The 12,302-nt window shown below is 47.0% G+C and overlaps 1 protein-coding gene across 1 annotated transcript in view; it reads right to left on the bottom strand.

Annotated features, from left to right (window-relative positions):
• CHSY1 (chondroitin sulfate synthase 1) overlaps nt 1-12,302 on the bottom strand; it is a 65,101-nt gene that overhangs the window by 3,316 nt on the left and 49,483 nt on the right. The window lies entirely within an intron of this gene.

The raw sequence follows: 12,302 nt of genomic DNA, 5'->3' as shown, positions 1-12,302 counted from the left end.
GCCAGAAGGCTTTCTGAATAAGCTGTTCTTGGGCTTAGGCACAGGTTGYAGCAATACCAGCTGCTATTCAAGGAAATTAAGAGGATTATTCATTGTAAACTGGTGAAAGAAACAACTACCCTGGATTTGGGATTACTACAGCCCATGCTAGAGATATCACCGGCGGCCAAACAATTCAGCAGTAAGTTGATTGTAAGCTCATTTCTCCACAACAAACACACCATCACCAGGAAAATAAAACACTGTGAACCTTCGCTACAAAACTCTTATTATTCATCTGTTTCCCATTGTTTTAATATTAATAGTAATGAACAATAAAAAGGGATGCCACGTACATACTTAGCAAGTCTGACAACACCTTTTTCGTTACACCCAAATGCCATTTAGGCATTAAAAACCCAGGTTTAGGCATTAAAAATGCAGGTTGCTGAATGTTTTAGTCGGGATGCCAAGGATGTTACCTCCAGTGCTGCAATGCAAAGCTRCAGCTGTCATTTTAAAATGTCAGTGGACAGTAAAGTGCACCTGAGATTCCTAGAGTTCCAGAAGTCAAGTAATACAGGATGCCTGCGTACACCAGAATAAAAACATCCCTAACGTGGCATTTGCTATTTCAAAACAAGAAGATAGCGAGCTGAGATTAGATCCACAAGGCTCAAGAAAGCAGGAAAAACAGTTTTACAGTTCTCAATAGCTCAGTATCAGAAGCTGATACTTCTTTCAGTAGTGAAAGACAAACCAAGGCAATAATGTGGAAAATAAACTGATAAAAACACCTTGAGGCCAAAGGTRTATAGCAGCTTAGATAATGGAAATCTAAAAAGACCAGGGGCAGATTCTGTGTCCCAGCACAAATGCCATCAACCTGCCAGAGCTGACACAGCACCTTCCTTCARTAAGGGATCCAGCCTCTCTCATGGCAGTGGAATCTGCCACAGGTAACACCGTCAATAAAGCTTGTGGAAAAGGGCTGTACAGATCAGCAAAGAGCCAAACCCAAAAAAAGAACCAGGGATAGATAATGGCTCAAATACGATGGCAATTACACAGAGCACTAAAAGGAAAATCACCAGCACAGAAACCTCCCCTTCACCAGCTGCTCAGAGCCAGCACAAGTCCTGTTTTATTAGGGCTTGGGTTGCATTTTTCCCATTATTGTGGACAGACACTGAATCTCAGGGATAAACTTACACCTGGATTTAATTGCTGCTATCTGAACAAGCTGGCTGCCTGCATGCTGAAACCTGACTTTGACAGCAYGGAGCAAGCTGAGCCCACCGGGAGCACGGATTTTAATCTGAGCAAATGTAAATCATTGCAAAGAAGGGAGGGAGGCACTSCAGCCAGATTGGGAAAGAAAGGACATTTATTTCGTGGGTCAGCACCAGCCCCCCACCCCCTCTCCTCCAAKTTCACCTTCCTGCCGCTCTCCCCAAGTGATCCGTGCTGCGTGCACGCTGTCTGGGAGCAATCCAGGCCAGAGGATGGATGGATGGAGCCGTGCAGCAACRCAGCCAAAGGAGAACATCTTGGCCACGGCCCCTTGGCAGCCTGGGATGAGCTGTCTGTCGAGATGTATAATATCCCTTCAGAAGTCATGCAAGATTTCAAAGAGCGCTACGGGCAGAGGTKAGCTGGTCTAATCCCACGTCCAGCAGAGTTATCCAAACTCAATGAACCTCATGCTTTCCCAAGAAACATGTTTTTTCCACTCACCCAAAAGACTGTTCTTCATTTGAATCCCTATATTATTTCCTTTACTAMTAACACTTTATTTTTTGGACACTCTGAACCTCGCTGATGCTGTGAAGGCCTCCAGGAGACCTCAGATCACACTCACTTAGGGTCAGTCCTGTGAGCACAATTTGTTACAGTGGAGAGGTCTCACGGGAAGAACGGGATCAGCCCAACACTGCAGGACCCACTAATTTTACTGACAACACTGATCTATCCTCTAACACTTAGGTATATGTAGAACTGGAAGTATTAAATGCATATGGTAACCAATTTCTTTGACATTTAACTACAACTATAGGCGGAGGCTTTTCCAGGAGTATTGTAACATTTGATAAAAAATCTTAAATCACATAATTAGGCCGCCATTATTTAAAGGGAAATTGACAAAAGGATTTAATTTCAAGTCTTGTTTTGAATTTATAAGACAACAAAATGAAGACCATGCAGCCTGAATGCATTTACTCCAAAATTGCTACCTAGGGCATTCTGAAGAGGAAACCATGAGAAGCAGAAAGGCTTTCAGATTACACAACGAATTTTTAATAGAATACTGATGGGTAGGAAAATGTTATGAAACTTCCCAGTGGAAGTAAAGATAGGAACTCCTGGCAAATGGCACAAATTGAAATTAAGAGGCATATTTTAAAGCTCTGGCTTGCCACTCAGGAGTAACCTCTCAGGTAGTCCTGATACTCCTTGCTGCCCTTCTCAAAACTAGCTTACTTCAAAAACTGAACTGAAAATAAAACRTATCTCAGCAAGACTTGACCAGTGCTTCAACACAAAGCAATTCCCAACTGAAACATCAATTAACAGCCACCYTGCTCCAGCCAAAAAGGTGACAAGTGCCCGAGCCCCACGCTCCGGCCAAGCCTGCGGCGCAGCTGATGAGAAGCACCACGGTAGCCAGGCTTTTATATAATGCTATTTTTCAGAAGAATGCCTTGCGAGGCTGGCACGTTYAATGTTTTTGCTATGAAGTCTCCCCCTGTCCTGCTCCAGTGTCCCCCTTGTCCCCTGGCACTCAGCGGTTGTGGCAGCGTCCCGCAGCTCTGATCCCCCTCCGGGAGCCAAGGTACACCCCAGAACACAAAGGAGGCTGTTGGAAGGGGTTAATCAATTCCCTACAGACAGTACAAGCAGTTACAAACTATTTTTTCACAGTGCTGTACACAAAGTCCGAGTGGCCAGTGGCCAGCAGAGCAATTGAACCCTTCCCAGGCCGAGGTGCTGGCAGACACCGACACTGCCACAGAAGGGCTGCCAGGCCCAAGGGCTCTCCCCCAAAAATCAGCCCCACAGGGATTGTGTTTGCTCACCCACAGGAGCAAACCTGAAGGAAACAATCAGTTCTCTCCACGCCGTTTGACAGCTGCACCAACATGAACCTGCTCAGATCACTAAGGCTCCCCAGCACTGGGTTCAATCACTCACAAAGGCAGTGCCCCCCATCACAAATAACTGCTAACATTATTTCTTACCATATTTGKGTCCAAAGCACTATGCCAAATATTATCAATTAGCACAAACTGGCATTTGACTCCATGCAATACTGGAAAGCCAYAAGGAAAACTAAAAATCATAATTAACTCCTGTGTATATCATCAATAGGTGGGTGGAAGAAGGCCACAGAGCAAGGAATACCTGTGATTTATTTGCTCCTCTCAGTCATTAAACACACACGTGGGGAGCAGCACAAGCCCAGGACATGCACATCTCCCACAGACATTACGTGCAAACTYCACATGCCTGTTACCAGAATCCTGAGAGCTGAACTCTTGCAAACTCTTCTTTTAGTGAAACAGGTTTCTCTAKGATTCTTTTTTTTTWAAAAAAGAACCTTTCACGGATATTAATTTTGCAATGATTATATTCTAAGCATGCTTTACTCTAGTGCAGAGCACTGAGGGYGTAGTGATACAAAGAAGAGCCACTCTTTATTGACCACTATTTACTCTAGACCTGTTGAAGCCTTAAAAACCCTAATGTTCCCCAAACCATTAGAGACTGAATGTTTAAACTGTGGTACAGCTGTTGTGGGCACTGCTGGCTTGTGTCCAAAAGCCCAACTGAAAGGAGAGAGTGTTATGTTCTTCGTTTTAAATGAAGAAGTCTTTTGCAGGCCAAAAAAAAGTGTACTGGAGAAAATGGACTTTAAAAATAAGACCAGTTTATGCAGAAACTGGCCTGCAGCCACGGATCAGCCCCCGAGGGCTTTCTCTCACAGCTCCAGATTGTGCTACCAGAGCCCAGAAAACGCAGCCCCACAAGTCTCATGAAAAGCAATCAGGGATAAGCCATGTTGCAYGGCAGGTTTCGAAATGCCCAAGATGGGCTTTAAAGACAAAGCCCAGCTAATCCAAAGCTGGAGAGATGGTTCCTGGCAGCCAGCTGGGAGCAGCTGTGCCAGGAGAGGGTGAGRATGTGGGTCCCAGTGTGGGGCTGTGGGACCAAGGGACAGCCCTTCCCTGCCCCTCAGGATCTCATCCCCATCTCCTCCTCGCTCCTCCTGCCAGAGCTGAGCCACTCTGCTGCAAGGGGCAGCTCCTCTTGGCTGCCTCAAGTGAAATSAAAGACTTTCTGCTCCCACAGCCCAAGGAACTGCATGAAATAACTGCACTGACACAATTCTGCCATTTTGCACCCATTAACCACACCAGATCTACAGTTATCTGCGTTTTACATCACTAATATAGCTCAACTGATGAAAAATTTCACCAAGGGAAGAGAGCAGTGGGGCTTGGTTTACTGCTGACTTCTGAAGGGACCTCCTGGGTACAACTCTGTGTATTCAGGGTTCTTTCTGTTKAAATCCTGTTGCTTTCTACCCCACAGCTAAACACTGACATGACTGAAGCCACTCCTTCAGACAGAGTTATTATGGTRCAGACAAACACAGGGAAGCAATGGATAAACACTAATTTCCAGKGAACTCGGCCACTCGTTCATGGCTTTAACCTCCCCAGTTGCCACTCCAGGAAAGGATGCAGGAAACGCCACTCGGCACTGAGAGATCAGACTTCCTCTGGGCTGCCAATGAAGCTCTGAGCTCTGGAGCAAGATTAAATGATGTGATTCTTCAGACACGTTACTTCTCACACAAATTTCATCACGTACTGCTGGTTCACGCTCGCTTTGCTTCATAAAGAGAGGCAAGAGAATCATCCCGAGCAGTCAGCACTCAAAATTTCCATGGCAGATCCAGCTGTGACCTCTGGGTGCAGTGAGCCCAGGCATGCTCTGAAGCAAGAGGTTTATTTTGTACATCTTCTATGATGTGAAGTGAAACAGTGCCTCTCTCACCCGAGAGCCTCGCAGCGCCTTCTGCACCGCTCTCCTCTCCAAAGTATTCCAGAAAGGAAGCCAAGTACTAAGGCAAGTTTCAAGCACAGCAAACTCAAGGTCATTGAATTCCCAAGGAATCTGTGAATTAGGAGAATTACTGCAGGAGTTCAAGCTTTTGTGAACCATACCAAGTAGCTGTTTAATTAAACAACTGTTCTTCCCCCAATCCTTTCTTGTTTAAGCAAGTAGAAGAGCTTAAAAATTACTTATTCATTTACAGTTTCTCAAACTAAGTAGCCTTTAAAGTATTTCCAGCTTGGCAAAGGAAAGAAGAAAACCTGCAAAAATGAATGGGTCCTCAAAACTGGCATGGTGTACCTCACCTCTGACCCTGAGCTTGACGATCTCATTACCCAAAACCTACACGTGGGAGTAGTCTAAGGMACTTGGGAACTGAGATCCTCCAGCTAGGAAGCACAGAACTTCCCTCCTCCTGGCCCTGCGTTAAACTGAGCTCCATCCTCCTGGTCTAAATGAGGATACAGAAACCAGATAWAACTGAACGTGCCAGTTTAGGATATTTAGATTTAACTGTGCAAACCTCRGGAGAGCTGGATGTGATTGTGAGGTTTTTGTCCAAAAGGTTYTGATTTGACAGAAACAAAAACAAATAAAATACCACTAAATATTAACAAATGTTCTACACTACAGCAACTAAAGAAGCAGAACACTGTAGGTGCAAATGACTAATTGTCATTGGGATTGCCTGAGAAAGTGTAATCAAAAGTCGCTTCTAGCATAATGTCCAAATTACAAGTCCTGGTGCAAACTGCTGCTCTTCACAAGGCTCGCCCTTGCTCAAGTTAAGGCTCTGACCCATGGGGCAAATGATTCAGCTCTCCCTCTCTGTCCCAGATCCAAACAAAACCAGGGACACAGTGACTCGCTGCCGATTGCTCATTTAAAGGCCACACTCAGGGATGATGCCAAATCACTTGCCCACCAAATCTACTGTGTCTCAGGATTTCCTTTCCTTGTTTTCAACTCCACACTTTTACTCCACAGYACAGGAAGAGCAGAAGAAATTTTGTTTTTCATTATGAATTTCAACAGGCCCACGAAAGACAGAGCCACAGCCTTGGAAGTCTGTATCTGCTCTTTCTCATGCAAAGTGCTCAGATTCCAGAGGAGCAGCACATGACCTTTGGAGGGGAGTTTCTTGCAGATGATGAGCAGAAAGCTTCTGACACCCTGGCCAATATTTTTCAGATGCTAAAAACAGAGCTAGAGGGATGCAGTCTCCTCTGAACACAGACTACAGAAGAGAAGACCTCTTCTGGACTGCTGTGTGATTTTCCACCATGTGTTTTCAAGAAGCACTAATGTAATCATTTAGAAATACTTTTGTTCATGGAATTCAAAGATTCCTATTTGGAAGCTACTTTCCACATCCAGTGGTTTTGTAGGAGTTGCGAGCCATGATGGATGAAGAGCCTTTTTGGTGCACTTGGCAGGGCTACCAAAAGCTGCTGCTTCCAGGGGGTCCAGAAGAAGTTCTGTGCTTGGAGAAAGTTCAGCTGCAGCCCAGGCAGCCACCCACCATCCCAGCATCAGCCCAACATCAGAAACCCAAGCTGGAGCAGCACAGCCTCTCTGCCAGATTGGATGGGGACAGCAGGGATCACACAGMACCCCAGGTCTCCAAATCTCTGCCAAGAGCAGATTCTGCAAGCCTGGGGGAAGCGTTGGCTCCAGCGAGTCTGTGTGCAGGATCCCTCCCTGTRATCCTGGCCACATGTGCCCACCAGCACAGCCCTCTGCTGCTGCAGGATGTGTGAGGAACCTCCAGCCCTGAGCAGGCACACGGAGCCAATGTCACAGAACACCCTGAAGGACAGGGCTGAAGCAGTCACATCAGCACAAAGCTCTGAATCTCTCCTGAGCCTTCACTGGAGATTACTGTGAACTTAATTAGGCAAAGATTCAGCCTCACAATAGCAACTGCCGSAGTTCTTCCCTGCATGTAAGAAGGTGGGGGTGTATTTTAAAAACAGATTCATTTGCAAGAYATTCATCACTTCCAGCAACCATTTTAGATGAGGAGGGACGCAGCCCCTTTTTCATGGCAACAGGCCATGCTTGCCGTTCCTGACCCCTCAGAAGGAATTTCTGATCCCTTGTGTCAGGAATACACCTTTTGGAAAGGGGCAAGAAGGGAGCTGGCAATGCTGAATTACATCTCCAAGACAAGGCCAACTGCTCAACTGCCTGAGTCAAAGCTGCAGCCCTCCAGACCTGCAGTGCCCAAAKAGCCTCGAAATGAGAGAGCATCTTCCGTAATTTCATTTATAAATCTATCTGCATTATGCTTTCCTAGCAACTGATGGTAAAAGCAYTGCTCTGTCAGCCACATCGGCATCAGCTGATGAAAACGGACAGAAAACTGGGAATAGGTACGATTTCTGGTTCCTCTGCTGGTGAACCTTCCTGCCAGCTGCCACACCGGCCACTCCATGGGCACTGCTGCGTTGTGCCTGTGCCAGGAGAGCAGCTGGAAGAAGGGATGTTGCTCAGGAGGCACTCTTGAAACCTTAGCCCCTTCCAAATTGCTGATGGCCTGTCCCTACGAGGTGGCAGCTGCACACCACTTGATGCTGATGGGTTATCAGAGACACAGAACCAGGCAGCATGAGAGGGCTCATTGCCTCCACTCGGTCCTGCTGGCTCAGCTCTGCTCGCCTGTTTGCARCAGCACCAGGGACAAGCTGAGGGTCAATCACTGTGTTTTGGCATGGCACAGCCACCTCTCCTCCAGGCTGGGGTTTTAATGAGTGCTCCAACATGGTGCCCTCCAGCTGCATTTTCCAGGGTCATGCTGAGATATCCGCTGYTGGCCGCTGCTGAAGGCTGCTCTGCTCCGAGCTGGGTGGGAGCTGGCAGCACCGGGCAGTGCTGGGTTTCCTGCTCACGTCTGCTGTCAGCAGTAATCACAGTCACAGAAATCACAGAATATTCTGAGCTGSAAGGGACCCAGAAGGAGCSCARCTCCTGAGTGAATGGCTCATACAGGGATGAAACCCACAATCTTGGTGTTATCAGCACCATGCTCAACTGAGCTCATCTCAGTACACCCCTGCATGGCACCCAGGAATGAACCAGGAACTCACTCAAATTAAACTGGATTTARAAGAACATCTCCTTTTCCACCTTTCCTGTTGGTAGAAAATCAGAACAAGCTCTGGAGTTCCTTACAGACCCCCACAGTCCTGGTGCCCAGTTTGGGATGCAGGCGGATGTTTCACTCCTCTTTCACCCGCCTGCGAGCTCAGAGCGGTTCCTCATCTCCAATCCGGTTTTTCAGCCAGAGCCACCATTTCTGGAGCTGGTTTGAAAACTGCCTACAAGGGCCTGGACTCAATCACCAGCTTGTTTCACACGGGGAGCAGCGCAGGGTGACGGCTTCCAGGGCTGGCCAAAGCTGCACAGCATTGTTCTCAAGTGTCTATATGAAACGCATGCACTTTTTTTTTTCACCCAAAGAATTGTTTAGCAATTGCTCAGAGGAGGGGAGGGAAATAAAGTCACAAACCCTTGTTTTATGTGGAAAAGCCACATGTTTCAGCCAGCCCACGAGGATCCACAGCTGAGCCCTGGCCCGGGGATAGCAGAGCTTTAGAAAGCTGTGATGGTAACGAGCATCATGCAACGCCGCTGCTGCAGACASAATTTCCACAGTGAGATGATGATTGCACAAGGGTTTCTGTAGTGCTTGTACCATTACCACGCACGACTTAAAGCCTTCCTGCTCTTCTGTGCTGAGTTGAAAAGCAAAATCTGGCCTTTGTCTCATCACTGGAAAACATATGTACATTATCCAGTGTAGATGTGTCACTGCCAAAACCATTCCGTGACAAGGTCTCTGCCTCCAACARTTCTGCCATCTAAAATAAGTGCAATTCACAGTAGTTTGGTTAGAAAAGGTAAAGCTCCTTGATCAACAGGGAATCAGCAAATGAGGTTTGCCCATTCAAAGGTTGATAAATCTCTCAAGAATTTGCCTTTCATGCCCTGTAACCCAAAAGTGCCATAAATTGTGCATTAATAGCTCTAACTACAAAGGTCACCTATTTTTATTGCTTGCTTTGCTGAAGCACAAGGGRTAATATATTTAAAATAAATCACTTTTTAGAAGAAAGCAGTGATTTACTAATTAATCAYTTGGACAGGGCTAGCAAGGTGGGTGCAGATTCAACACCCTGGAAAGAAAAATGGTGGAAGAAGAGAAAAAGGGTGAAAGAAGGGCAAAGTACTGCTGCACGTGCACAGGTCTGACACCAACCCATTCCTCTGCAGTTTCATATATGCTCAGAACCTGAAGGGAGGCAACATCTTCCTAGGCAGCCCCAGTTTTTATTGTCCTCCTGTCAGTGGAACAACTTTCTCATTATTAAAACGAGCTGTCAGGCAGACTGGCATTTCCCTCCCCGCCGTGTCCAAGCTAGCCCGTTCGTTCAAATATGGTTAAAGATTTCACACAGTGCTGCTGGCTAACTGTATATGGTCTGAGGTTTTCTGGAAGTTTGCTGTCTGGCACAGCTTGGACAGGGAACAAGCAGCATTACTCTGCAGTGCTCTGTAAGCGAGTTAATGCCTCTTGCATTACACACGCTCTGTCGGAGCCAGGGCTTCACCTCCACGTGGGTGTCTCAGCCTTGCTCATGCTCACCATCCATCATCCAGCTCTGACAAAAAGAATATTCAACTGCTCCTTCTGTAATGCTCTAAATTAAAACAGGAGATGGGCATGCTGATAAATGCAATTATGTTGAATGGAAATGCGTTAGCCATTAGAAATGGAAAGGAAAAAAAAAAACCACTGTCTCAAATATTCCCCAGCTTGGGGAAGAATTTGCTACTCACACAACACAACCAAACTCCCTTTTGGATATTAGCCACACATACAAAGAGGTTTTGGGTCCCTTTCTAGGGCTTTCTTTGCTTCCAACCTGGAGGACACKTTGTTCTGCTGGCTGTACCCAAGCTGCCACAAGTGTTTGGGGAGAACAAACCTGGCTCCAAAACTTGTGCCCACTGCCTGCAGCCACGGTGGCTTGCTCCCTGCACCCCTCCAGCTGCCAGCCTGCAGCCACAAGCCTCAGCTTGCACCCAGCTGCTGCTTCCTTCCCCTCTCCTTTGGCCACTGCAGCTTTTCCAGATTTGGAAACCAGGCAGCTTGGAGGAATTTATAATTTTCATTAGTGACTTTCCCATACTCCACTGACATTTTTCATTCATCTGGGAGACAGGGGCAATGGGAGATCTTGTGGGTGAGTTTGCTAAGGTCCTGCTGCTTCAGGACACCTCACATGTGCTCAACAGAGAAATGCAGGGAGGGAGGAAAAGCCATAGCTGAGAATCAGAAGGAACTTTAGCCAACAGATGGAGAAGGCCAGCGGGGTCTGCAGCTTCCTTCACCAGACAGCAATGCCTTGTCTTCTTCTGACCCATTTTTAGTTGCTGATCGACGACATTTCGGGGATTTGACTCATGAATAGCAAATGACTTGTGCTGGGTTTGCCAAAAAGCCTTCTCCTTGCTGCAGGAAGCCTGGGCTGCTTTGAAGTAGCTCCTGAACCAAGACAATTTACAGCCTGACAGCTTAAAGCTGCATTGAAACGGGCCCTGGTGTCCTGGGGTGTTATAAATGGCCGTGGTTCAGGGGCAGGCGGGCCTGGGAGGGCAGAGTGCGTGGATGGGGACTGTGTTCTTCTGCTGTCCCACAAAGGCACGGCCACRGGGGAGCCAGAGCCCTTCAATGGGGCTTTCAGAGGGACACACTGCACTGCTTTCTGCTGCCCTTTCCTCAGCACTCTTCTGAGATATACTTGGATCATCTGAACTGCAGGTTGTCCCCGAGCTCAGTGCGGTTTTGAGCTGAGCTAATCCGGGCTCTGACGTGGGCAAATAGGTGCCCCCAACTCCCAGCCAACAGCAGGCTTGGAAACCACTATCGAGAGCAGTTTTTTGGGAACAGGCTCAGCTGGGACAGAGGGATCCACTGCTGACTCAGGCCTGGGGGCTGCACCTTGTGTCAGAAAGCAAAGTGGGCACTGACACATTATTTGGGTCCTAAAACAGCAGCAGTGCTCAGCACTGCTCATCTGGGGGCCCCGAGGCACCCCCAGAGCTCTGGGTGGGAGGACAGCTCTGGCTCCGCTCAAGGACATCTGACACGGACGTCCTCCGTAGCCACGATCCAATTTGGGATACCCAAACCAGCAGGACTTTTCTCTAAAGCCTACAAAGAGACCCTTGCATGTACCCTAGGATTCTCATCCTCATTTCATGGCTSTTTTGCCCATCCCCATTTGGGGTTTTCCCATCCCAGAGTCAGGGAATGTCGTGCAGGCTGCGGAACCGTGCTCTTGATCAAGCCCTGCCTTTGCCTGGTCTTGATGTGAATGCCAAAGTCAAATATAATCCACCCACCCAAACCAGATGTTAGAAACCTGTCTGTCTCTCTTCAGCTGTCCTCTGAGGTCTGGCCTCCTGTCAAACGCCCAAAGGCAAGAGTTTTCTTTTTTAAGGCAGTGATAATATGTTCAAAGGCTCTTTCTTCTGTTTGGAAAGAGCAAATCTACACCTGGTCCAGAACTGCTTCAATACACAGCAGCAACTAACAAATCTCTGAGAGAAGTTTGACCTCTTGACTTTCAAAATAGTTGTTTCCTCCCTTCACAGAAATTTTAACAGCTAATTCAGTAGTGCCACAGGAACACAGACAACAAATCGAGCCAAATCTGTTCAGTGTGCCACGTTTCTATTCAGCAAACTGTCAAGAGAGAATTTTTCTTTTCTCCTCTGGAATGAAATTTGTTTCTATAGATCTTCAAGCCAGAAGAATAAAGAGATGATCTCCTGAGCATTTTGTTCTCCATGGAAACAGTGCACCGTTGGATATTTCCCACAGATAAAAAAGGAGAGGAGCAATGACAGAGGGAGARTAGAAGGGAGAAGGCACAAGGGCAGATCAGACCAGAAGAGGCGAGTTTGCACCACTGTTGTCTCAYAGTACTTCTTAAGCAAGAAGCTCCTATCGGGTACTTTATGTCCTAAAAAAACCTCAACACGTAACAGGAGTCTGTGTTGTGCAAAGATGAGTGATGGAAAGCATTATGCTAACCTTAAAATGTAGCTCAGGGGCCTGSTGCATCACAGACTGTTTAGTATTAGCATTATCCAGAAAAGCACCCAAAAATGCATTGCAGGATATTGAAGAA

Source organism: Malurus melanocephalus, unplaced genomic scaffold (genome assembly GCF_030028575.1).
Source record: "Malurus melanocephalus ecotype Western Australia unplaced genomic scaffold, MMel_1.1 scaffold_244, whole genome shotgun sequence".
Lineage (NCBI taxonomy): Eukaryota > Metazoa > Chordata > Aves > Passeriformes > Maluridae > Malurus > Malurus melanocephalus.
Note: the sequence above shows the minus strand (reverse complement) of the source record. Positions and strands in the feature narration are given on the sequence as shown.